Source organism: Bombina bombina, chromosome 4, assembly GCF_027579735.1.
Source record: "Bombina bombina isolate aBomBom1 chromosome 4, aBomBom1.pri, whole genome shotgun sequence".
NCBI lineage: Eukaryota > Metazoa > Chordata > Amphibia > Anura > Bombinatoridae > Bombina > Bombina bombina.
Window position 1 is genome coordinate 1,027,598,654 of NC_069502.1, and position 23,399 is coordinate 1,027,622,052.

The following is a 23,399-nucleotide window of genomic DNA, read 5'->3' on the forward strand; positions in this document are numbered from 1 at the left end:
AACAAGGTATACCATATTGAAATGGCTACCTTGCATTGAAGCTTCATTGTACGGCGGGGACCACCCCACCGGAATGAAGATAGAAGACGCTCCCGCGATGGATGAAGATGTCGCCGCCTGGATGAAGACTTCTCACAGCCTGTATGTCTGGACTTTAGCAACCGTGAGTAGATATTCTGGGGTTAGTGTTTGGGGCGTTTTTTTTCAGATTAGGGTTTGGGCTTTTGAAAAAGAGCTAAATGCCCTTTTAAGGGCAATGAAAAAGAGCTGAATGCCCTTTTAAGGGCAATGCCCATGCAAATGCCCCTTTAGGGGCAATGGGTAGTTTTGTTTTTTTTTAGAGTCAGGTTTTTTTATTTTGGGGGGTTGGTTGGGTGGTGGGTTTTACTGTTGGGGGGACTTTGTATTTTTTTATAGGTAAAAGAGCTGTTTAACTTAAGGCAATACCCTTCAAAAGGCCCTTTTTAAGGGCTATTGGTAGTTTATTGTAGGCTAGGTGGTGTTTTATTATTTTTATAGGTCTATTAGATTAGGTGTAATTGTTTTTATTTTTGATAATTGTGTTTATTATTTTTGGAAGCTTAGTGTTTTTTATTTTTCATAATTAAGTGTTTATAATTTTTTGTCATTTTAGATTTTAGATTAGGGGTGTTTAGACTTGGGGTTTATGTTAGGGTGTTTTTTTGAGATTTTTCATTCCGCACTTTAGGTGTTAGTTTTTTTCTAACACTCTCTCCCCATTGATGTCTATGGGGGAAAGCGTGCACAAGCACGTCAAAGCAGCCCTTGGATTTTGCACAAGGAGGCTTTTTCAGTAACTTGTAATGGCAGTGCTATTGAGGGTGAAATAATGCAACTTTTTTGTAGTTAGCTTCACACCCTGTTTAGTGCAAAACTCGTAATCTAGCTGAATGTGTTCACGCCTGTGGAGTTATTTAAGAGTCAGCACAACACAGCACTAATTGGCTAAAATGCAAGTCAATAGATAATAAATAAAAAGTCATGTGATCAGGGGGCTGTCAGAAGATGCTTAGATACAAGGTAATCACAGAGGTAAAAACATAAATTATCTACACAACAAAAGGGTCAGCGCTAATAAATAGCTAGTAATAACCTCAATGATATATGAGCATATAAATACAATTATAATTGCCAGCAATTTGGCATATTAAAGGAAAGTTCAATTTCAGATTAAGAAGTGTATCTTTCTTCCAAACAATGGCAGCCTCCTCCTCACCAACAATGGTCCAGAGATACTATAAAAAAGACAAAACAAAGGGGCGCCTCATGTTTAGTATCATCAAATAAGCACAAACTAAGCCACAGAAAAAAGTCAAATGGGTACTCACAAGACTCTGGAGCACACCTATGTGCTTGTAGGGACAGGCTGCAGATTTTATCAGGTGTGACAGCTCACCCACAGAGGATATCAGTCATTAACTGTAGTAGAAAGATAAAACACAGGAAAAGCACCAAATTGTGCAGATCACAATATCAAGGATATGGTGTTTGACTTAGCACCAAGAAAGATTGGGTACTCACATGTTAGATGAGCACACTTATGTGCTAGTAGGAGCAAGCTGGCATATTATGGTAAGGTGTGTCAGCTCACCACCAAGGGACTTTTCCTTAGGATGCAATATCCAAAAGTGGCAGACTTCTGTGTGTTAGGTCTCACTCCAAGCAGGTGCAGGCAGGTAAAATCACTCACAAGAGTATTTTTACAAATTAAAAAATACTATTTATTAAAAACAAATTAAAATACATGTACAAAGGAGTGAACTAGGGGCATACAGTCAAGCCCCCTGTAAATGCAACGCGTTTCTCGGCTCATACGCCGTTTCCTCAGGCACGATATCCTTTGTGATCTGCACAATTTGGTGCTTTTCCTGTGTTTTATCTTTCTACTACAGTTAATGACTGATATCCTCTGTGGGTGAGCTGTCACACCTGATAAAATCTGCAGCCTGTCCCTACAAGCACATAGGTGTGCTCCAGAGCCTTGTGAATACCCATTTGACTTTTTTCTGTGGCTTTGTCCTTATTTGAGGATACTACACATGAGGTGCCCCTTTGTTTTGTCTTTTATATAAAAACATAAATTATGCTTACCAGATAATTTCCTTTCCTTCTGTACAGGGAGAGTCCACGGCTGCATTCCTTATTTGTGGGAAATACTGAACCTGGCCACCAGAAGGAGGCAAAAACACCCCAGCCAAAGGCTTAAATACCTCTCCCACTTCCCTCATCCCCCAGTCATTCTGCCGAGGGAACAAGGAACAGTAGGAGAAATAGGGTGAAAAAGATGCCAGAAGAACAAGTTAAAATTTAGGGCCACCCATCGGAGAACACGTGCGGGAGCTGTGTACTCTCTCTGTACAGAAGGAAAGGAAATTATCTGGTAAACATAATTTATATTTTCCTTCTTAATACAGGGAGAGTCCACAGCTGCATTCCTAACTTGTGGGAAATTATACCCAAGCTCCAGAGGACATCGAATGCTAACGGGAGGGCAAAAAGGAGAGGCGGGGATCTGAGAGCACCACAGCCTGCAAAACCCTTTCTCCCGAAGGATGCTTCAACAGAAACAAAAACACATTAAAAATTTAGGGAAAATAATGTAAGGAGGACCAGGTAGCTGCCCTACAAATCTAATCCATAGATGCCTCATTTTAGAAGACCCAAGAGGATGTCACTGCTCTCGTAGAATGAGCTGTAATCCTGTGAAGAGGTTTGTGTCCCGCTGTCGCTGTCTCATATGCCAAGCGGATGATACTCCTCAACTAAAGGATAAGGAATATCAATATACAAAGTTAACCCTCTCACATTAAAGTCGGCTATTATATATAAAAAGTTCTCTTCATTTCAATATTTGTGCCCATATGTAATCACGATCCACTCCAATTAATACTTTCAATGTATACACTCCAAAAAGGTAAGCACAAGAAGGTAAACACAATATTGTGAAAGTTGGGTCAGTCTCGGTCTTATGTACACACATACATATATTCTCTTAGTTGTCCCTTTGTGTAACAGACCAGTTCTGGTCCACGGAGAGAGCTAATTGCGGTATCATGAGAAAGGTACTTTATATATCGTGAAGCGGCTATGCCTGCATTACTTGTATTATTTTACTCACCGCTGCTCCTCTCCTCCTCGGCAACGCTGACCCGACTCCTTCCTGCTCTGTAAGCACTGTGTGCATCCGGGATCCGTGCTTCCGCTCTTCAGTGTGGAGTTCAACCCGAGTATCAGGTGCTGATAGCAACTCAATGAAGAAACTCACCCGGGGAACTCGTTAAAATCCAAATGCTTTATTTTGAATCAATTAAAGTCAGCTACCCCTTGGCGCTACCGTTGATTGATATGAGTGTTTGAAGAAATACTCTACTTTTATTTTTGCTGCCGCAAAGGATTTTAATTGATTCAAAATAAAGCATTTGGATTTTAACGAGTTCCCCGGGTGAGTTTCTTTCATTGAGTTGCTAAAGGATAAGGAAGTCAAAGATGCCTTCTGACCCTTACACTTTCCAGATTGATAACAAACAGAGAAAAAAATCTGTCTATTCCTATGTAGCCTGAAGATAGAACTTCAAGGCACGATTCCATATAGGAATAGGACATAAGAAAGGAAACACAACTTCTTGATTGAAGTTGCGATTTGACACAACTTTAGGAGGAAATTCTAACTAGCGGCTAGATTATCAGTCTTGCGTTAGGCTTAAAAAGCAGCGTTGGCCGGTCCCAACGCTGCTTTTTAACGCCTGATGGTATTACGATTCTTGAAGGTACAGGTGTACCGCTCACTTTTTTGGCCAGACTTGGAAATACCGCAAATCCACTTACAGGTGGATAACGTCACTTAAAGGTACCTTCATTCTTCAGTCGTCGTGGAAAGAAGAGGATGCTCCACGTCGGATGTCTTGAAGATGGACCCGCTCTGCGCCGGATGGATGAAGATAGAAGATGCTGTCTGGATGAAGACTTCTGCCCATCTGGAGGACCACTTCTGCCCGTCTGAAGGACCACTTCTGCCGGGTTGGGTGAAGACTTCTTCCAGTAAGGTGATCTTCAAGGGGTTAGTGTTAGGTTTTTTTAAGGGGGTATTGGGTGGGTTTTAGAGTAGGGTTGGTTGTGTGGGTGGTGGGTTTTAATGTTGGGGGATTTGTAAATTTTGGGGAAGGCAGATTAGGGGTTAATAAATATAATGTAGGTGGCGGCGGTGTCCGGAGCGGCAGATTAGGGGTTAATAATATAATGTAGGTTGCGGCGATGTCGGGCGGCAGATTAGGGGGTTAATAAGTGTAAGATTAGGGGTGTTTAGACTCGGGGTTCATGTTAGGGTGTTAGGTGTAGACATAAATTTTATTTCCCCATAGGAATCAATAGGGCTGCGTTACTAAGTTTTACGCTGCTTTTTTGCAGGTATTAGACTTTTTTTCAGACAGCTCTCCCCGTTGATTCCTATGGGGAAATCGTGCACGAGCACGTTACACCAGCTCACAGCTAACGTAAGCAGCGCTGGTATTGAAGTGCAGTAAGGAGCAGAATTTTGCTCAACGCTCACTTCTTGTCTGGGTTGTAGAAACCCGTAATACCAGTGCTGTCTGTAAGTGAGCGGTGAGCATAAACTGCTTGTTAGCACCGCATTACCTCTAACGCAAAACTCATAATCTAGGTGTAGGTTTGTAGAACAGCCTTATTATCGTTGAACACCAGATATGGAGGGTCGCATTGCAAGGCCGCAATCTCAGAGACTTCTGCATGCAGAAGCAATATTTAGACGGAAAGGAATCTTCCAAGATAACAACTTAATGTCAACCTCATGCATAGGTTCAAAAGTAGCCTGATGCAACCTTAAGAACAAGATCTAAGCTCCAAGGAGGAGCATCAGATCGACACACCAGCCTGATCGTAGTCAGAGCCCTAACAAAAAACTGTGCGTCCGGAAGCTCAACGAGCCTCTTGTGCAGTAAAACAGACAGGGCCAAAACTGTCCCAACAAAGAACTAAGAGGCCCTTCTCCAGAGCATCCTGGAGGAAGGAAAGAATCTGACTAGAATCTATAAACTGGGACTAACCCAGTAGTCTAAACCCTAAGAGCAAAAAGATTGACTGAAGATCCATAAAGACTTGCGACCGAAGTGAAAACCACCCCGTATGATTTGAGAAAGATGTCCCTCAGGATAAGGAGATCTGGACAAAGACACTAGAGAGTGATTCTCTCAACCAGTAGTCCAGTTAAATCTGTTAAGACAGATTCGAAACAGCACCACTCCACTGCCTCTGCATACACTGAGCCTCGGCTGAAATGAGACCTGGCAAATGGAAGGAAGCCCAAAATGGACCCCATGACAAATCATCACCACCCAACACAGAGCCAGCGATGGCCTAAAGGAGGTCTGGAGGGCACAACCTGATGAAGCTAACTCATAACTTCATAATTCCGATAGAAATGTCTTCATGTCTATGAAGACTAAAATAGTATCCAGGAATCCACCCTGGTGCCTACACCAGAGAACTCTGGTCTAGATATTCTTACACCCCTGAGGATCGAGGAAGACAGATGAAATCCCTAAAGGTCTTCTATCAGATGAGATGATTGAACCAGAATCGTCTAGACAAGGGAAGCTACCGCTAGACCTGGATTCTGGCAACTGCCAAAAGAAACCCTAGATTCCTAAAAAGCTCTAGAAGCAGTAGCGAGACCAAATCGGAAGGAGCACTGTACTGGAAGTGCTGGTCCAGAAACATCAACCTTAAGAACCAGAAATGTTCCCTGAGGAGGAATGTTATCCTTCCTCAACAGTGGTCCTGCACTGCTCTTCCCGTACCAAGGGTAGACTGGACCTTATAGTATCCCTCTGGAACGAGGAGACATGATAAGCTTGCTTAAGAACTTTAGGACCCAAATAGGATGGGAGTTCCCTCCCTCTTTGGGACCACAAAAAAAAACGAAATTTATGCTTACCTGATAAATTACTTTCTTTTACGATATGACGAGTCCACGGATTTCATCCTTACTTATGGGAAATTAACCTCCTGCTAACAGGAAGTGGCAAAGAGCACCACAGCAGAGCTGTATATATAGCCCCTCCCTTCCCCTCCACCTCCAGTCATTCGGCGAAGGTTATAGGAAGAGAAAAGGAAAGGCTAAAAAGGTGCAGAGGTGACTGAAGTTTACAAAAAATATAAAGAAAAACTGTCTTAAAAAGAACAGGGTGGGCCATGGACTCGTCATATCGTAAAAGAAAGTAAATTCTCAGGTACGCATAAATTTAGTTTTCTTTTACTAAGTTATGATGAGTCCACGGATTTCATCCTTACTTGTGGGAAACCAATACCAAAGCAATAGTAAGGTTCTCCCAAAGATAGCCTCAGAAGAAGCAAAAGTATCAAATTTGGAAAATTTTGAAAAAGTGTGAAGGGACGATCAAGTCGCAGCCTTACAAATCTGTTCAACAGATGCATCATTTTTAAAAGCCCATGTGGAAGCCACAGCCCTAGTAGAATGAGCCGTAATTCTTTCAGGAGGCTGCTGTCCAGCAGTCTCATATGCCAGGCGGATGATACTGCTCAGCCAAAAAGAAAGAGAGGTAGCTGTAGCTTTCTGACCCCTACGCTTTCCAGAATAAACAATGAATAATGAAGATGATTGACGGAAATCCTTAGTTGCCTGTAAGTAAAACTTTAAGACACGGACCACTTCCAAATTATGTAACAGACGCTCCTTCTTAGAAGAAGGATTAGGACACAAGGAAGGAACAACAATTTCCTGATTAATATTCTTATTTGAAACAACCTTAGGAAGAAAACCAGGTTTGGTACGTAAAAACCACCTTATAAGAATGAAATATGAGATAAGGTGAATCACACTGTAACGCTGAAAGCTCAGAAACTCTTCGAGCAGAAGAAATTGTAACAGGCTTTCATTAACCCTGTGATATACCTGTGCTTGTAAATGTAATTTTTAGTTAACAATGCATAACTTTGCAAATAAACTTTGTTTATAGCATGCTTGTCTCAATAAAAGCTGCTATGTAATGTTAGATTGCAAATTAATATTGCTATTCACTTGATAAATATGCCAACAGTAAGAAATACATTCTTTCAGCAAGACACTTATAACTAACTATAAATGATAGATTTCTTTTAAATCTATCATGTACAGCTTCTATACATAAAGACTGTACCTTGTTATAAGAGCCTGTTCACATAAATTGTGAGAAATATAATCTTTAATATGCTTATTTTGCAATATATGAAGTATATGACTATATTCAAATATATGTTACTTCTACAATGTGTACAATGTATAACTGTATCCTTTTATATGTTTAAACAAAAGTCTTTTACAATATAAAAGGTTTTTATTATCTGTATGCAAACATACTAACCAGCTAACTAGTATTAACATAAGATGCTATGTGATTTAAAATGGAGGTTTATTCAACCTTGAATTTATAGCTCTAAAATGGATGCTCCTTGGAATTTAAAGTGCGTATGTCTAAACTCTTGTATAACAGATTATCAAGGCCACATTGTTGAAGATAGAAAAAGCTAGACAAGTTTTGTTGATGTTAAAATGATGCTAAAAATACATATAAAAAGAAAACAATAAATGATGACGTCATCCAAATAAAAAACTATAAAAACACCTTGTTGTAAACATGAGGCAGGTGACTCTGACAGGATATTATAGAGCATTTCTAAGGATAAGATTTGGTTGCAAAGAAGTCATTTCGAGTGGTATGTAACAATTGTTATTGAAAGCAAGTTTAACTGATAGTCTTTTTAACTCTGTGTGTATATTGGATTTAAATTAATTTAATTTTATATTACTTCTGTAAGCTGATTTTTCTGTATAATAAAATTTATTTTTAAACAATGTTATCTTCTCAAGTACCATTTCTTTATTGTACTCAAAACTTTATTTGTAAGAAATGAGACCTATTTCACTGATATAATATTTAAAGTTCAGTGCTTGGAATTTATATTTCAATATAACTGTGCTTTAAGACCTTATAAGTGAATTAGGTGTGAACCACTACAATTGGCGTCCCTGGGTGTTTTGAGAGATAATATATGTTTTATAATAATTATTATAATTTTACCTGGGTCTCCTTATACGTAAGGGAAGGTGCTAAAATATCATGGCTAATCAGGATTTGCAGAATCTTTTAAAACTCAATTATGTGTTTAAAATGCAGAATGGTAGAGTCATTGGAAATTATGAGGTTATTGCTTTGGAGATACAGTTATGGTTTAATTCATTTAATCTTTGCTAATGCTGCTGGAGTAGTTTTGCAACAACCTATATATCACACTATAGATGCAGATTTTGATCCTGCAACAAATATAAATACAAATGTTTCTTATGATGGTATAGTAGAGATTTTAGGCAGACCTCCTGTTATTGCTACAGGAATACAACGACATTGCCCTAAAGGCTTTAGCCTGAATTGAGATGTGGGGTACTCCTAGATCTAGTTTGTACAGCCCAGTAAAGGGAAAATAAATAATACCAGCTGCAGGATATGAGCAAGCTGAGAGGGAAAACCTTTTTAATGTGATACAATTTTTAGGTTATATGTGAGCTCAGGTTTTAAATAGTGAAAATGTCTGGAGTGTCAGGCATATAGCAAGTTTTTTTTTTTGGTTTTTTTTTTGCTGAAGCTGCAGGAATTCCTAAATGAAATATAAAAACAACAATTGGAGTGATGCCACGCAATCCGAAGGACATAGCTTTGTGGTTAAATGACAGAGTTCATGCATTAGCTGGAGTTTATCCAACTTATTATCTTCCACAAAATAGAACGTTAGTTAATGCTATTTTATTCTCTGGTTTGTGTGTTTTTATATTTGAGGCAAGGAAGTGGAATTCAGTGATTTATGCATATCATGTAAAGACACAAGGTAAAGATACTTTGGCTTCACTTGCTGATATTTTAGGAATGATGAATAAAATAGTGGCATTGTAGCAGCATATTTATTAGAGCTGAGATTTACAGAGAATACTCACGACGTGGTATGGGGTTGTTTAAAGCCAAATGTTAAAGGACAAGGCTTAATTTTAGATATAGAGAGACAAATAAGCTCTGTACCTATAGCAGAGAGACCTAAACAAATACCTGATATATATTAAGACATACTTATACACTTGTAGGTAAGGACCTGACTGGAGATGCACTAGTAACTTCAAATAGCAGAGAAAAGGAAAGGAGAAAAGATTTTCCAGCAAAGGAAAAACAGAGCTCAGTTTGTAAAAAAAGAATGCAAGAGAACAATATCCACAGAAACAAACTAAATTTAACCCTCCACTACCTTACTCCCAAGCACTTCCATCTGACACCAATGAAAATCAGTTTATAACTATTTAGAGCAAATCTTCAGATTTGCCTTATGAGGAATTTCCTCACAGGACATTGAGACCATTTATAAAAACTCCAGATCGGTATGGATTTGGCAATGGTAGTGTAAGTTATAGAGGAAAAGGTACAGGGGGTCAGGATAGATATCAGGAGTGTGTGATTCATTCTACTGAAAGGGGTGAAATTTCAGTTGCCCCAGCTACTACTAAAAAAAGTAGGGCAAATAGAGATATCACTACCAGACATCCCAGAAGAGTCTGAAGGTGAATGAAGTAAATTAACAGTAGAATATGGGGGAGAGACTTATGAGAGGTATTTAGATACACAAGCATACATATCTTTAGTACAATCAAATATTTTAAAAGAAGATGTATTAGGCAATATAACTATACAGACTTTAGAATGTGAATGTACTTATCCCTCATGTAATACACAGGTAAAAATAAATGGTAAAAGAGTGCACTTAGAATTAGTTCAGTATCCTAAGCTTGATTCTGATTTTCTTATAGCTTATAAGGATATAGCACATTTTATTTCATTGCAGCAGGAAGATGAACTTCCTTTAACTGCTAGAGTTGATGTAGCAGCATTTATGAAAATGCAATTAGATAATACTGCAGTATCTGATGTTAGAATCTTAGATTTTTGCTTAAAGAAAAATGTTAAAATATTTCAGAAGCGGGAAAATCGGGTTAGACATTGTAAAGGTATCAGTCATCATATTGCTACAGGCACAGTAGTTCCTAAGAAACAGGCACAGTATAAAATCAAAGGTGTAGCCATTCCCTACATACAGACAGTCATTGGTGATTTACTTAAACAAGGAGTACTAAAAGAACAGTACAGTCAAATGAACTCAGCAGTCTATCCTGTTCCCAAACCGGATGGTTCTTGGTTAATGGTATTAGACTATAGAGAAGCTAACAGAGTTACACCAAGGGTGGCAACACAAAATACACATGCACCTTTTATTTTACACAATTTGCGAAGGAAAACTTTTAAGACAAAGTTAGACTTGGCAAATGGTTTTTGGAGTCATCCTATTACTCCAGATAGTTACTGGATAACAGGTTTTACTTGGAGAGGCAAAACTTTGGTATTTACCCGATTACCTCAGGGATTTTTGAATTTGAGTGCATTATTTACTTCAGATGTAGTCAATTTACTGTCTAAATTTCCAGAAGTGGAGGTGTATGTGGATGACATATATTTTTCACATGATAGTGAGGAGTAACACATAGCAGTGTTGGATCAGGTTTTGACTATATTACATGCTGCAGGTTATGTAGTATCTCTTTAGAAATCTCAAATTGCAGGACATACTGTTACTTTCTTGGGATTTGAAATTTCTGAAAGGGGGAGAGGACTATCTGATAATTATAAAGACATAATAGCAGCTTTAACACATCCACATTCTCTAAAACAATTAGGTAGTATAATTTGTTTACTTAATTATGCAATGTTTTTCATACCTGATTTCAATGTGTTAATTGCACCTTTGCATGCTGCAGTCTCAAGGGAGATAAAATCTAAAACAAAAAGTCCAAGGATACTTTTTAAGTGGACGACTCAGGAAGAGGCACTAAATGCATCATTAAATGCATTATTAGAGGCAGTAAATAGAACAGAGTATTTAGCTCAAAGAGATAGTACTAAGGATCTATTAGTTTACATAAATATATCACCGAATGCAAGCTATATAAGGTTATATGACGTAAATGAGACAATTCCAATAGCACTTCTATCTTATGTATATTCACAAACAGAGATAAAGTTTACTATGATAGAGAAGCTTTTGGTAGCTGTTAATATAACACTGTTAAAGTCAAGACAGATTGCACAGGGGAAAGATATATATGTACATACATCAGTAGCCTCACTTGATAACTTACAAAAGCAAACTATACCAGACAAGAAAGCACTAAAGAATAGATGGATAAAATGGTTTTCTATTTTGGAAGACCCACAAATACATTTTATTCATGATAAGAATCTGACACCTCTAGATGATTTACCAGCTCCAAAGCAACCCTCAAGTTGGAATTTATAAACTTATCCAAATTATTACAATTCAGCTATATTTTACACTGATAGCTCTGCAATAATCTCTAGTAAAGAGAAAGTAAATAAATCTGCTGGAGCAGGAATTGCAAAATATTCTCCCACTCTGACTTTATTGCGTTCATGGCAAATCCCTTTAAGGGATCATTCAGCTTAATTTGCAGGAATTTCTGCACTAGCATTTGCTATGAAGGAAGCATTGTTAGATAAAGGTCCAGTGTTAATTGTAACTGATTCTGCATACCTGGCAAGATCTGTATTCCAGGATTTACGAATCTGGAAATCTAATGGTTTTTTAACTGCAAAGAAAAAGCCATTACAGCATATTGTCAAATGGAAAGCAATTGCTGTTTATTTGGATCTAAAGCCTGATATTGAAGTAGTACATGAACCAGCTCATAGAAAGCTAGGTTCTTCTTTGCATACAGAAGGCAATATATTTGCAGATACTCTTGCACAAAGTGTAAGTAAAAATATGCAGTAATTGCAGTTAAAACTCGAATGACAGCAACCAGTAATCTTGACACAGAGTTAAATGCTTGCTTGGATAAAACCAGACCTAATCCACCTGGTTATCCTAAAAATATCTTTATGAATTAAAAGACAAACATTGTATGGTTGAGATTGGAGACTAACAATTGATTATTCCCCCTGTCATAGACAGATGGAACATAACAGAGATGGCCTATTCTAGTATTGGACATCCTCATTTAGGGCGAGATAAAGTCTTATTTACCCTAAAGTCAAAATATTGGTGGCCTAATATGAAGGAAACGGTCATAAGAGTTATAGGGAGTTGTAAAGCATGTCTCCTTGTTAATAATCCAAATCACTATAAACAACCATACATTGTTAAAGAAATTCATAATAAGCCATTTGATCTGATTTATTTAGATCACATAGGGCATTTACCTACTTCATATGGGTATAAATATGTGTTAGTATATGTTGATGCTTGTACAAGGTTCATATGGTTATACCCTGTTAAAAGTGCCACGGCTAGTACCACGCTTGATAGTCTCAATTCCTTAGTAAGTATCGGTAAACCTAAAGCCCTACACTCAGATGCTGGATCAGCTTTAACATCTACTCAAGCACAAGAGTGGGCTAAGTCTTTTGATATAAAATGGGAAATCAGTGCACCTTATCATCCTCAAAGTAGTGGGGTTGTTGAAAGGAAAAATGCTGAGGTAAAACGATTGTTAACCAAGTTACTAACTAACCGCCCAAAACAGTGGTATCCCCTGTTAACTTATGTACAAGTAGGTTTAACCCCTTAAGGACCAGCGACGTACCCTGTATGTCGCTGGCCTTTTTTTTGGACTTGATTGTTTTATAGCGTGGTCTTGCCACCAGCGTTGAGACTGCTCTATTCCACAAAGCCTTCTGGAGGGAGGGCATTAATAGCCTGTTCTTGCTAGACTTGTGCTATTATGTCCTGAAAAAACCCTTAACGACCAGTGACATACAGGGTACATTGTGGTCATTAAGGGGTTAAATAATATACCTTTTGTTATTTCTGGGAAAACACCTTATGAATTGTTATATGGTATACCTATGAATACAATGTTTAATACTGAGTACCTTTCTGCACCAGGGAGATTAGAGCAATTATCTATTTTACAAGAAATAAGTGATTGTTTTGCACGACCTGCTTTTACACCTAACCTTTTATGAGCTTGGACACCACAGGTTGGTCAGTTTGTCCAGGAAAGAGTTCAAGCAGCGAAACCTTTATGGCCAAGGTGGAAACCTACAAAGGTAAAACATGTCATTAACCTAAGGACTTTGATTATAGAAGACAAACAAGGAAAAGACAGAATTGTCAGCATTGATAACTTAAAACCAGCTTCTAAATTTGAGTTAGAAGATGACAAACCCTCTGACTTACTCTTAATGGGTTACTCTGAATCAGGGTCGGCTCCAAGGGGGGGCTTTGGGGGGCAATGCCCACCCAAATGGAAAGATGTGCCCCCTCAAAACACAGGATTTTTTTAAATATTTTTTTTTTTTTTTTACTTAAAATAGTGATAATACACTGACTGTTCCATATGTAGCTAAGCTTACATTTTTAAAAATACATTAAAATTCTGAAAATGTTTCCCGTGCGCACAGGCTGCAACTGTTCAGTGCGCACAGGCTTCTGAGGGGGTGGAGCAGCCAGTGACGTCACTGGGGGTGTGTGGACCGCACCAGGGGACAGACATCTTCAGGAGAGGAGGGTGACACTTAATAACTACAAGAATCAGGGCTGCTGTGGTTCAAAGAGTTTGTTTTTTATTAGACTCGAACTGCTGGCTGCCTGTGCCGATTTGCTGTGCTGTTCTGCAGTGCGATTGTGGGGGCCTCTGAGGAACTGGAAGAGCACCCTGGACAGACTGGGGGAAGTTGTAATAAGCAGCACATTCAGTGTGCAGTTCTCTAGCTATTTCCCTGAATTATAGCAGCACTTCCTGTCTGTCCCCTCCCTTCTCTCCCCCTTCTTCCTACACAAGCGCGGTTCTTTTGCTTAGAGGCAGCTAACAGTGATCAGCCACATGAAAGCAATGAGAGGTAAGAGAGGGGCAGATGTCAGCAATAAATAAATTTTTGTGTGAGTGCTGCAGCAGGGCACAGCCTTTTAACCCCTCTTAGAGCAGAATGGCTGCTTAGTGTTTGTCTCTGTTCAGGACACTGTATAACTGTACTGCATAACAGGGGAAAATATTTATATTCTTTTTCTCCACTCTCCTTTTTTCTTCTTCTTTCCTCCTCATATCTCTTTCACTATCTCACTCGCTCCATTCTTATCTCACCTCCTGTCTCTCTATGTCATTGCCCCTTCACTTCTTACCATCTCTCTCCTTTTCTTTCCTCATTCCCCTTTATTTCAATATTTTTGTTTTTTTAATTTAGAAGAAAACTATCACCATTAAAGCTTAAAATAAAATTTTTACTTTAAGTGAACATACACTGCCCTATAAATAAACACTAGTGAGCCTACATCTGACAGCACTCTGGCACAAGATCTGTGTACTTTGTGTGTCTGTATCTGTGTATACTGTGTCTGTATCTGTGTATACTGTGTGTGTGTATGTATCTGTGTACTGTGTGTGTGTATGTATCTGTGTACTGTGTGTGTGTATGTATCTGTGTACTGTGTGTGTGTATGTATCTGTGTACTGTGTGTGTGTGTCTGTATCTGTGTACTGTGTGTGTGTGTCTGTATCTGTGTACTGTGTGTGTGTGTGTCTGTGTACTGTGTGTGTGTGTGTGTGTGTGTGTCTGTATCTGTGTACTGTGTGTGTGTGTGTCTGTATCTGTGTACTGTGTGTGTGTGTCTGTATCTGTGTACTGTTTATACATGTGTGTATCTGTATACTGTTTATACATGTGTGTATCTGTATACTGTTTATACATGTGTGTATCTGTATACTGATTGTGTATGTATGTATGTATGTATGTATGTATGTATGTATATATATATATATATATATATATATATATATATATATACACACACACACACTTTAAAAATAATAAATAAAATAATGAATTGTTATGTAATGCTGCATGCTGGGGGCAGAGTTAGCTGCCGAACTGTGAAGTTGCATCTGCAGGGAGCTCTGTGTCTTAACCTCTTATTTGGAATTGGAAGTTAGAGACTTTTTGGACTTGTCTTAACCCTATTAATTTTATCTAAACATTGTGAGTTACTAATTTTTTTAAACAATAGACCATGATAAGAATATGATTGTATCATATAAATATGTCTATAAATAGCTACCGCTTCTATCAATGCCTTAAAAGTGCACTGGGATCTTAGGCTCGGTACAGTGCACTTTTGAGGCATCGATAGAAGTCTGTAGCCATTTACAGACTTTTATTTATATGATACAATCTTATTCTTATAGGTTCACAGTACATAGGTTGTATTAAGTAGCCTGATATCCGTTAGTTATTGCGAAACAGGTATAGCTAAATCTAATCTACAAACTTTCCAGTACCTGAAAACCTAGTATCCTCACTGCTATTGCAAACAAATGGGTTAATTGCATTGGGGGGTTTGGGGTGCATGGCTGTTTAGGGGACATGATTGATATTTGAGAATGAGTTTAAGGGTTTTGGATCATGGTGGTTAAGGGGTGAATTGTTTTTAAGGAGCTATTGCACTGGGGTCTCAAGTTTAATGGTTCTGTTTTAGTGCACTGCATAGGATTTAGACTTAATTATTTTACCTAGTGATTTAGCACATATTCTCCAAATGTTAATAGTGGGGGATAAGCCCGCCACTTTCCTGCAGAATATGTAGGTCTGCTCTTATTTTGACTCTCATAAATGCTTTGTAAATGCGTGCCCCCTCGTAAAAAAAAAAATGCCCCCCCATTTCATTCGTTCTGGAGCCGACCCTGCTCTGAATTAAGCAAACCGGATTAATAAACAATTTCAAATGATGCCATTTTCTTCAAATCCAGAGACTATAACACCTTTTTTATTATGATGTTGAAGAAGGTGATCAAATAACTGAAGTAGATTCATTTGATACACCAACACCAGTTACAAGATCTAATCCTGTTTTACCTATCATAAATACTATGCTATCAGCACGAACACTGATACAACAACAAGGACTGAAAATGTTAAAGAACTTGTTCAATTATAAAAACCTTAAAATTTTGAGATATACAGTACTGATACCTTTTATACTTCTCCTTATCTTGATATCAACCTGCATGGTAGTTTTTCGTCTACAGTGGAATAATCTTGCAAAGAGACGTGGAGCTGTTCTGGCATGGAATCAAACAAAAGCTCAAGAGGATGCTGTACCAATGATATCAAGACTGAAAAGAGCTGAACATTACAATCTGCAACCTGTAGAAATAAAGATGAATGGGCTACTGCAAGGAATTTATTGGAAACCATTTCCAAAACCTATAATACAAAAACAAAAAGTATTAGGAATATCTCAAGTCGTATTGATAGATTCAACAGTACTATCAAAGAAAGCAAAGATCACAACTCAAATGGGAAGAAAATTGGTAAAAGATCACATAAATGGGCAAATGGAAATGATACAAGTAAAGACTTTGGAATATGATTTGCCTTTGCAAGAATACTGGAAACAAAAGACATACAGAGAAAAAAACATAATTTATGTAAGAACTTACCTGATAAATTCATTTCTTTCATATTAGCAAGAGTCCATGAGCTAGTGACGTATGGGATATACATTCCTACCAGGAGGGGCAAAGTTTCCCAAACCTCAAAATGCCTATAAATACACCCCTCACCACACCCACAATTCAGTTTAACGAATAGCCAAGAAGTGGGGTGATAAGAAAAAAGTGCGAAAGCATATAAAATAAGGAATTGGAATAATTGTGCTTTATACAAAAAAATCATAACCACCACAAAAAAGGGCGGGCCTCATGGACTCTTGCTAATATGAAAGAAATGAATTTATCAGGTAAGTTCTTACATAAATTATGTTTTCTTTCATGTAATTAGCAAGAGTCCATGAGCTAGTGACGTATGGGATAATGATTACCCAAGATGTGGATCTTTCCACGCAAGAGTCACTAGAGAGGGAGGGATAAAATAAAGACAGCCAATTCCTGCTGAAAATAATCCACACCCAAAATAAAGTTTAATGAAAAACATAAGCAGAAGATTCAAACTGAAACCGCTGCCTGAAGTACTTTTCTACCAAAAACTGCTTCAGAAGAAGAAAATACATCAAAATGGTAGAATTTAGTAAAAGTATGCAAAGAGGACCAAGTTGCTGCTTTGCAAATCTGATCAATCGAAGCTTCATTCCTAAACGCCCAGGAAGTAGAAACTGACCTAGTAGAATGAGCTGTAATCCTTTGAGGCGGAGTTTTACCCGACTCAACATAGGCAAGATGAATTAAAGATTTCAACCAAGATGCCAAAGAAATGGCAGAAGCTTTCTGGCCTTTTCTAGAACCGGAAAAGATAACAAATAGACTAGAAGTCTTTCGGAAAGACTTAGTAGCTTCAACATAATATTTCAAAGCTCTAACAACATCCAAAGAATGCAACGATTTCTCCTTAGAATTCTTGGGATTAGGACATAATGAAGGAACCACAATTTCTCTACTAATGTTGTTTGAATTCACAACTTTAGGTAAAAATTCAAAAGAAGTTCGCAACACCGCCTTATCCTGATGAAAAATCAGAAAAGGAGACTCACAAGAAAGAGCAGATAATTCAGAGACTCTTCTGGCAGAAGAGATCGCCAAAAGGAACAAAACTTTCCAAGAAAGTAATTTAATGTCCAAAGAATGCATAGGTTCAAACGGAGGAGCTTGAAGAGCCCCCAGAACCAAATTCAAACTCCAAGGAGGAGAAATTGACTTAATGACAGGTTTTATACGAACCAAAGCTTGTACAAAACAATGAATATCAGGAAGATTAGCAATCTTTCTGTGAAAAAGAACAGAAAGAGCAGAGATTTGTCCTTTCAAAGAACTTGCGGATAAACCTTTATCTAAACCATCCTGAAGAAACTGTAAAATTCTCGGAATTCTAAAAGAATGCCAAGAAAAATGATGAGAAAGACACCAAGAAATATAAGTCTTCCAGACTCTATAATATATCTCTCTGGATACAGATTTACGAGCCTGTAACATAGTATTAATCACAGAGTCAGAGAAACCTCTTTGACCAAGAATCAAGCGTTCAATCTCCATACCTTTAAATCTAAGGATTTGAGATCCTGATGGAAAAAAGGACCTTGCGACAGAAGGTCTGGTCGTAGCGGAAGAGTCCACGGATGGCAAGAGGCCATCCGGACAAGATCCGCATACCAAAACCTGTGAGGCCATGCCGGAGCTACCAGCAGAACAAACGAGCATTCCTTCAGAATCTTGGAGATTACTCTTGGAAGAAGAACTAGAGGCGGAAAGATATAGGCAGGATGATACTTCCAAGGAAGTGATAATGCATCCACTGCTTCCGCCTGAGGATCCCGGGATCTGGACAGATACCTGGGAAGTTTCTTGTTTAGATGAGAGGCCATCAGATCTATTTCTGGAAGCTCCCACATTTGAACAATCTGAAGAAATACCTCTGGGTGAAGAGACCATTCGCCCGGATGCAACGTTTGGCGACTGAGATAATCCGCTTCCCAATTGTCTATACCTGGGATATGAACCGCAGAGATTAGACAGGAGCTGGATTCCGCCCAAACCAAAATTCGAGATACTTCTTTCATAGCCAGAGGACTGTGAGTCCCTCCTTGATGATTGATGTATGCCACAGTTGTGACATTGTCTGTCTGAAAACAAATGAACGATTCTCTCTTTAGAAGAGGCCAAGACTGAAGAGCTCTGAAAATTGCACGGAGTTCCAAAATATTGATCGTAATCTCACCTCCTGAGATTCCCAAACTCCTTGTGCCGTCAGAGATCCCCACACAGCTCCCCAACCTGTGAGACTTGCATCTGTTGAAATTACAGTCCAGGTCGGAAGCACAAAAGAAGCCCCCTGAATTAAACGATGGTGATCTGTCCACCACGTTAGAGAGTGTCGTACAATCGGTTTTAAAGATATTAATTGAGATATCTTTGTGTAATCCTTGCACCATTGATTCAGCATACAGAGCTGAAGAGGTCGCATGTGAAAACGAGCAAAGGGGATCGCGTCCGATGCAGCAGTCATAAGACCTAGAATTTCCATGCATAAGGCTACCGAAGGGAATGATTGTGACTGAAGGTTTCGACAAGCTGAAATCAATTTTAGACGTCTCTTGTCTGTTAAAGACAGAGTCATGGACACTGAATCTATCTGGAAACCCAGAAAGGTTACCCTTGTCTGAGGAATCAATGAACTTTTTGGTGAATTGATCCTCCATGATCTTGAAGAAACAACACAAGTCGGTTCGTATGAGATTCTGCTAAATGTAAAGACTGAGCAAGTACCAAGATATCGTCCAAATAAGGAAATACCACAATACCCTGTTCTCTGATTACAGACAGAAGGGCACCGAGAACCTTTGTAAAAATTCTTGGAGCTGTAGCTAGGCCAAACGGCAGAGCCACAAACTGGTAATGCTTGTCCAGAAAAGAGAATCTCAGGAACTGATAATGATCTGGATGAATCGGAATATGCAGATAAGCATCCTGTAAATCTATTGTGGACATATAATGCCCTTGCTGAACAAAAGGCAAGATAGTCCTTATAGTTACCATTTTGAACGTTGGTATCCTTACATAACGATTCAATATTTTTAGATCCAGAACTGGTCTGAAGGAATTCTCCTTCTTTGGTACAATGAAGAGATTTGAATAAAACCCCATCCCCTGTTCCAGAACTGGAACTGGCATAATTACTCCAGCCAACTCTAGATCTGAAACACAATTCAGAAATGCTTGAGCTTTCACTGGATTTACTGGGACACGGGAAAGAAAAAATCTCTTTGCAGGAGGTCTCATCTTGAAACCAATTCTGTACCCTTCTGAAACAATGTTCTGAATCCAAAGATTGTGAACAGAATTGATCCAAATTTCTTTGAAAAAACGTAACCTGCCCCCTACCAGCTGAGCTGGAATGAGGGCCGCACCTTCATGTGGACTTAGAAGCTGGCTTTGCCTTTCTAGAAGGCTTGGATTTATTCCAGACTGGAGATGGTTTCCAAACTGAAACTGCTCCTGAGGATGAAGGATCAGGCTTTTGTTCTTTGTTGAAACGAAAGGAACGAAAACGATTATTAGCCCTGTTTTTACCCTTAGATTTTCTATCTTGTGGTAAAAAAGTTCCTTTCCCACCAGTAACAGTTGAGATAATAGAATCCAACTGAGAACCAAATAATTTGTTACCCTGGAAAGAAATGGAAAGTAGAGTTGATTTAGAAGCCATATCAGCATTCCAAGTTTTAAGCCATAAAGCTCTTCTAGCTAAAATAGCTAGAGACATAAACCTGACATCAACTCTGATAATATCAAAAATGGCATCACAGATAAAATTATTAGCATGTTGAAGAAGAATAATAATATTATGAGAATCATGATCTGTTACTTGTTGCGCTAAAGTTTCCAACCAAAAAGTTGAAGCTGCAGCAACATCAGCCAATGATATAGCAGGTCTAAGAAGATTACCTGAACACAGATAAGCTTTTCTTAGAAAGGATTCAATTTTCCTATCTAAAGGATCCTTAAACGAAGTACCATCTGACGTAGGAATAGTAGTACGTTTAGCAAGGGTAGAAATAGCCCCATCAACCTTAGGGATCTTGTCCCAAAATTCTAATCTGTCAGACGGCACAGGATATAATTGCTTAAAACGTTTAGAAGGAGTAAATGAATTACCCAATTTATCCCATTCTCTGGAAATTACTTCAGAAATAGCATTTAGGAACAGGAAAAACTTCTGGAATAACCACAGGAGATTTAAAGACCTTATCTAAACGTTTAGAATTAGTATCAAGAGGACCAGAATCCTCGATTTCTAAAGCAATTAGTACTTCTTTAAGTAAAGAACGAATAAATTCCATTTTAAATAAATATGAAGATTTATCAGCATCAATCTCTGAGACAGAATCCTCTGAACCAGAAGAGTCATCAGAATCAGAATGATGATGTTCATTTAAAAATTCATCTGTAGAGAGAGAAGTTTTAAAAGATTTTTTATGTTTACTAGAAGGAGAAATAACAGACATAGCCTTCTTGATGGATTCAGAAACAAAATCTCTTATGTTATCAGGAACATTCTGCACCTTAGATGTTGAAGGAACTGCAACAGGCAATGGTACATTACTAATGGAAATATTATCTGCATTAACAAGTTTGTCATGACAATTAATACAAACAACAGCCGGAGGAATAGCTACCAAAAGTTTACAGCAGATACACTTAGCTTTGGTAGTTCCAGCACTAGACAGCGATTTTCCTGAAGTATCTTCTGACTCGGATGCAACGTGAGACATCTTGCAATATGTAAGAGAAAAAACAACATATAAAGCAAAATTGATCAAATTCCTTAAATGACAGTTTCAGGAATGGGAAAAAATGCCAATAAACAAGCTTCTAGCAACCAGAAGCAAAGAAAAAATGAGACTGAAATAATGTGGAGACAAAAGCGACGCCCATATTTTTTAGCGCCAAATAAGACGCCCACATTATTTGGCGCCTAAATGCTTTTTGGCGCCAAAAATGATGCCACATCCGGAACGCCGACATTTTTGGCGCAAAAGGACGTCAAAAAATGACGCAACTTCCGGCGACACGTATGACGCCGGAAACAGAAAAGATTTTTTGCGCCAAAAAAGTCAGCGCCAAGAATGACGCAATAAAATGAAGCATTTTCAGCCCCCGCGAGCCTAACAGCCCACAGGGAAAAAAGAGTCAAAAAATTTTTAAGGTAAGAAAAAATGATGATTCAAATGCATTATCCCAAATATGAAACTGACTGTCTAAAAATAAGGAATGTTGAACATCCTGAGTCAAGGCAAATAAATGTTTGAATACATATATTTAGAACTTTATAAACAAAGTGCCCAACCATAGCTTAGAGTGTCACAGAAAATAAGATTTACTTACCCCAGGACACTCATCTACATGTTTGTAGAAAGCCAAACCAGTACTGAAACGAAAATCAGCAGAGGTAATGGTATATAAATAAGAGTATATCGTCGATCTGAAAAGGGAGGTAAGAGATGAATCTCTACGACCGATAACAGAGAACCTATGAAATAGACCCCGTAGAAGGAGATCACTGTATTCAAAATAGGCAATACTCTCCTCACATCCCTCTGACATTCACTGCACGCTGAGAGGAAAACCGGGCTCCAACTTGCTGCAGAGCGCATATCAACGTAGAATCTAGCACAAACTTACTTCACCACCTCCATAGGAGGCAAAATTTGTAAAACTGAATTGTGGGTGTGGTGAGGGGTGTATTTATAGGCATTTTGAGGTTTGGGAAACTTTGCCCCTCCTGGTAGGAATGTATATCCCATACGTCACTAGCTCATGGACTCTTGCTAATTACATGAAAGAAATGTGTTTTTCAACATTTACACATTGCTATTATGTGGACTTTCAAGGGACAAGGAGATGGCCTGCAAATGAAATAAAAGCAGATCAATGTCCACGTCCTGGGATTACAATTGACAAAGTCAAGTATAAAGAATATCCTATTTTTTATCTAAACACAGGACAATTAACTCAAAAAGGCTTCTTTCCTGAAAATCACACAGATCCTCGCATTGCATTCTGGGAAAACGCAGAGGAGGAGGAATACAAGTTTCCTGGAGGAGTAAAATCATATAATGGAGCAGTGTTTTGTACTAACACACTTTATTCAGAATGGTGGACACCAGAGTTACATACAGATGAAGGATACCTGCAACTATTTGAGAAACTTCAGCTTGAAGTAGTGGATCAACAGACAGGAAGACTGCGAGAGCAAGCATTACCTACATAATGGAATGAGAAAGGAAAAGATGAAATGTTTTTGAATCTAAAAGAATGGGATACGTGTACAAAGCCAAGATATGCAGCTTTCTTAAATACAATGTATTACAGTCATTCATGCAAAGAAAAGAACAATCTTTGTAATATAACAGTTGAAGATCTAATTAAAAAGGGCATTTGTGACTTGGAAACAAACTATCAATGTACGTCCTGTTGTTTCTACCTTAAGGAATCAAGGACATATTTTTGTTTTTAACCTAAAGACCAGGGCTGCAACAACTAATCGGTAAGTTTGATCATAAAAATAGTTGTCAACAAATCTCATTATCAATTAGGTGGTCAGCGATTAGTTGGTCAGTTGCACAACACCAGCTGCTTTAATCTGATGATCTACTGCAACTAAGATTGTGCAAAAAAAATTGAATTTATTTATTTTTTTAATCTTTTTTCCATCCGATTAATCGGACAATAATCATCCGATTAATCGGATAGAAAATAAATAAATAAAAATGCTTGCACAATACCATGTTCAGGAGTTCATCGGATTGAAGCA

The 23,399-nt window shown here is 38.3% G+C and overlaps 1 long non-coding RNA gene across 1 annotated transcript in view; it reads right to left on the reverse strand.

The window, feature by feature from the left end:
• LOC128655756 (uncharacterized) overlaps positions 1-23,171 on the reverse strand; it is an 80,605-nt gene extending 57,434 nt beyond the window's left edge. Inside the window, exons 1-3 of the long non-coding RNA XR_008401900.1 lie at positions 22,776-23,171; positions 16,110-16,343; positions 13,101-13,185 (exon numbers count right to left, since the gene is read on the reverse strand). This is a non-coding gene — a long non-coding RNA (uncharacterized LOC128655756). The remainder of the gene's footprint in view (positions 1-13,100; positions 13,186-16,109; positions 16,344-22,775) is intronic.
• Between the last annotated feature and the right edge of the window lie 228 nt (positions 23,172-23,399).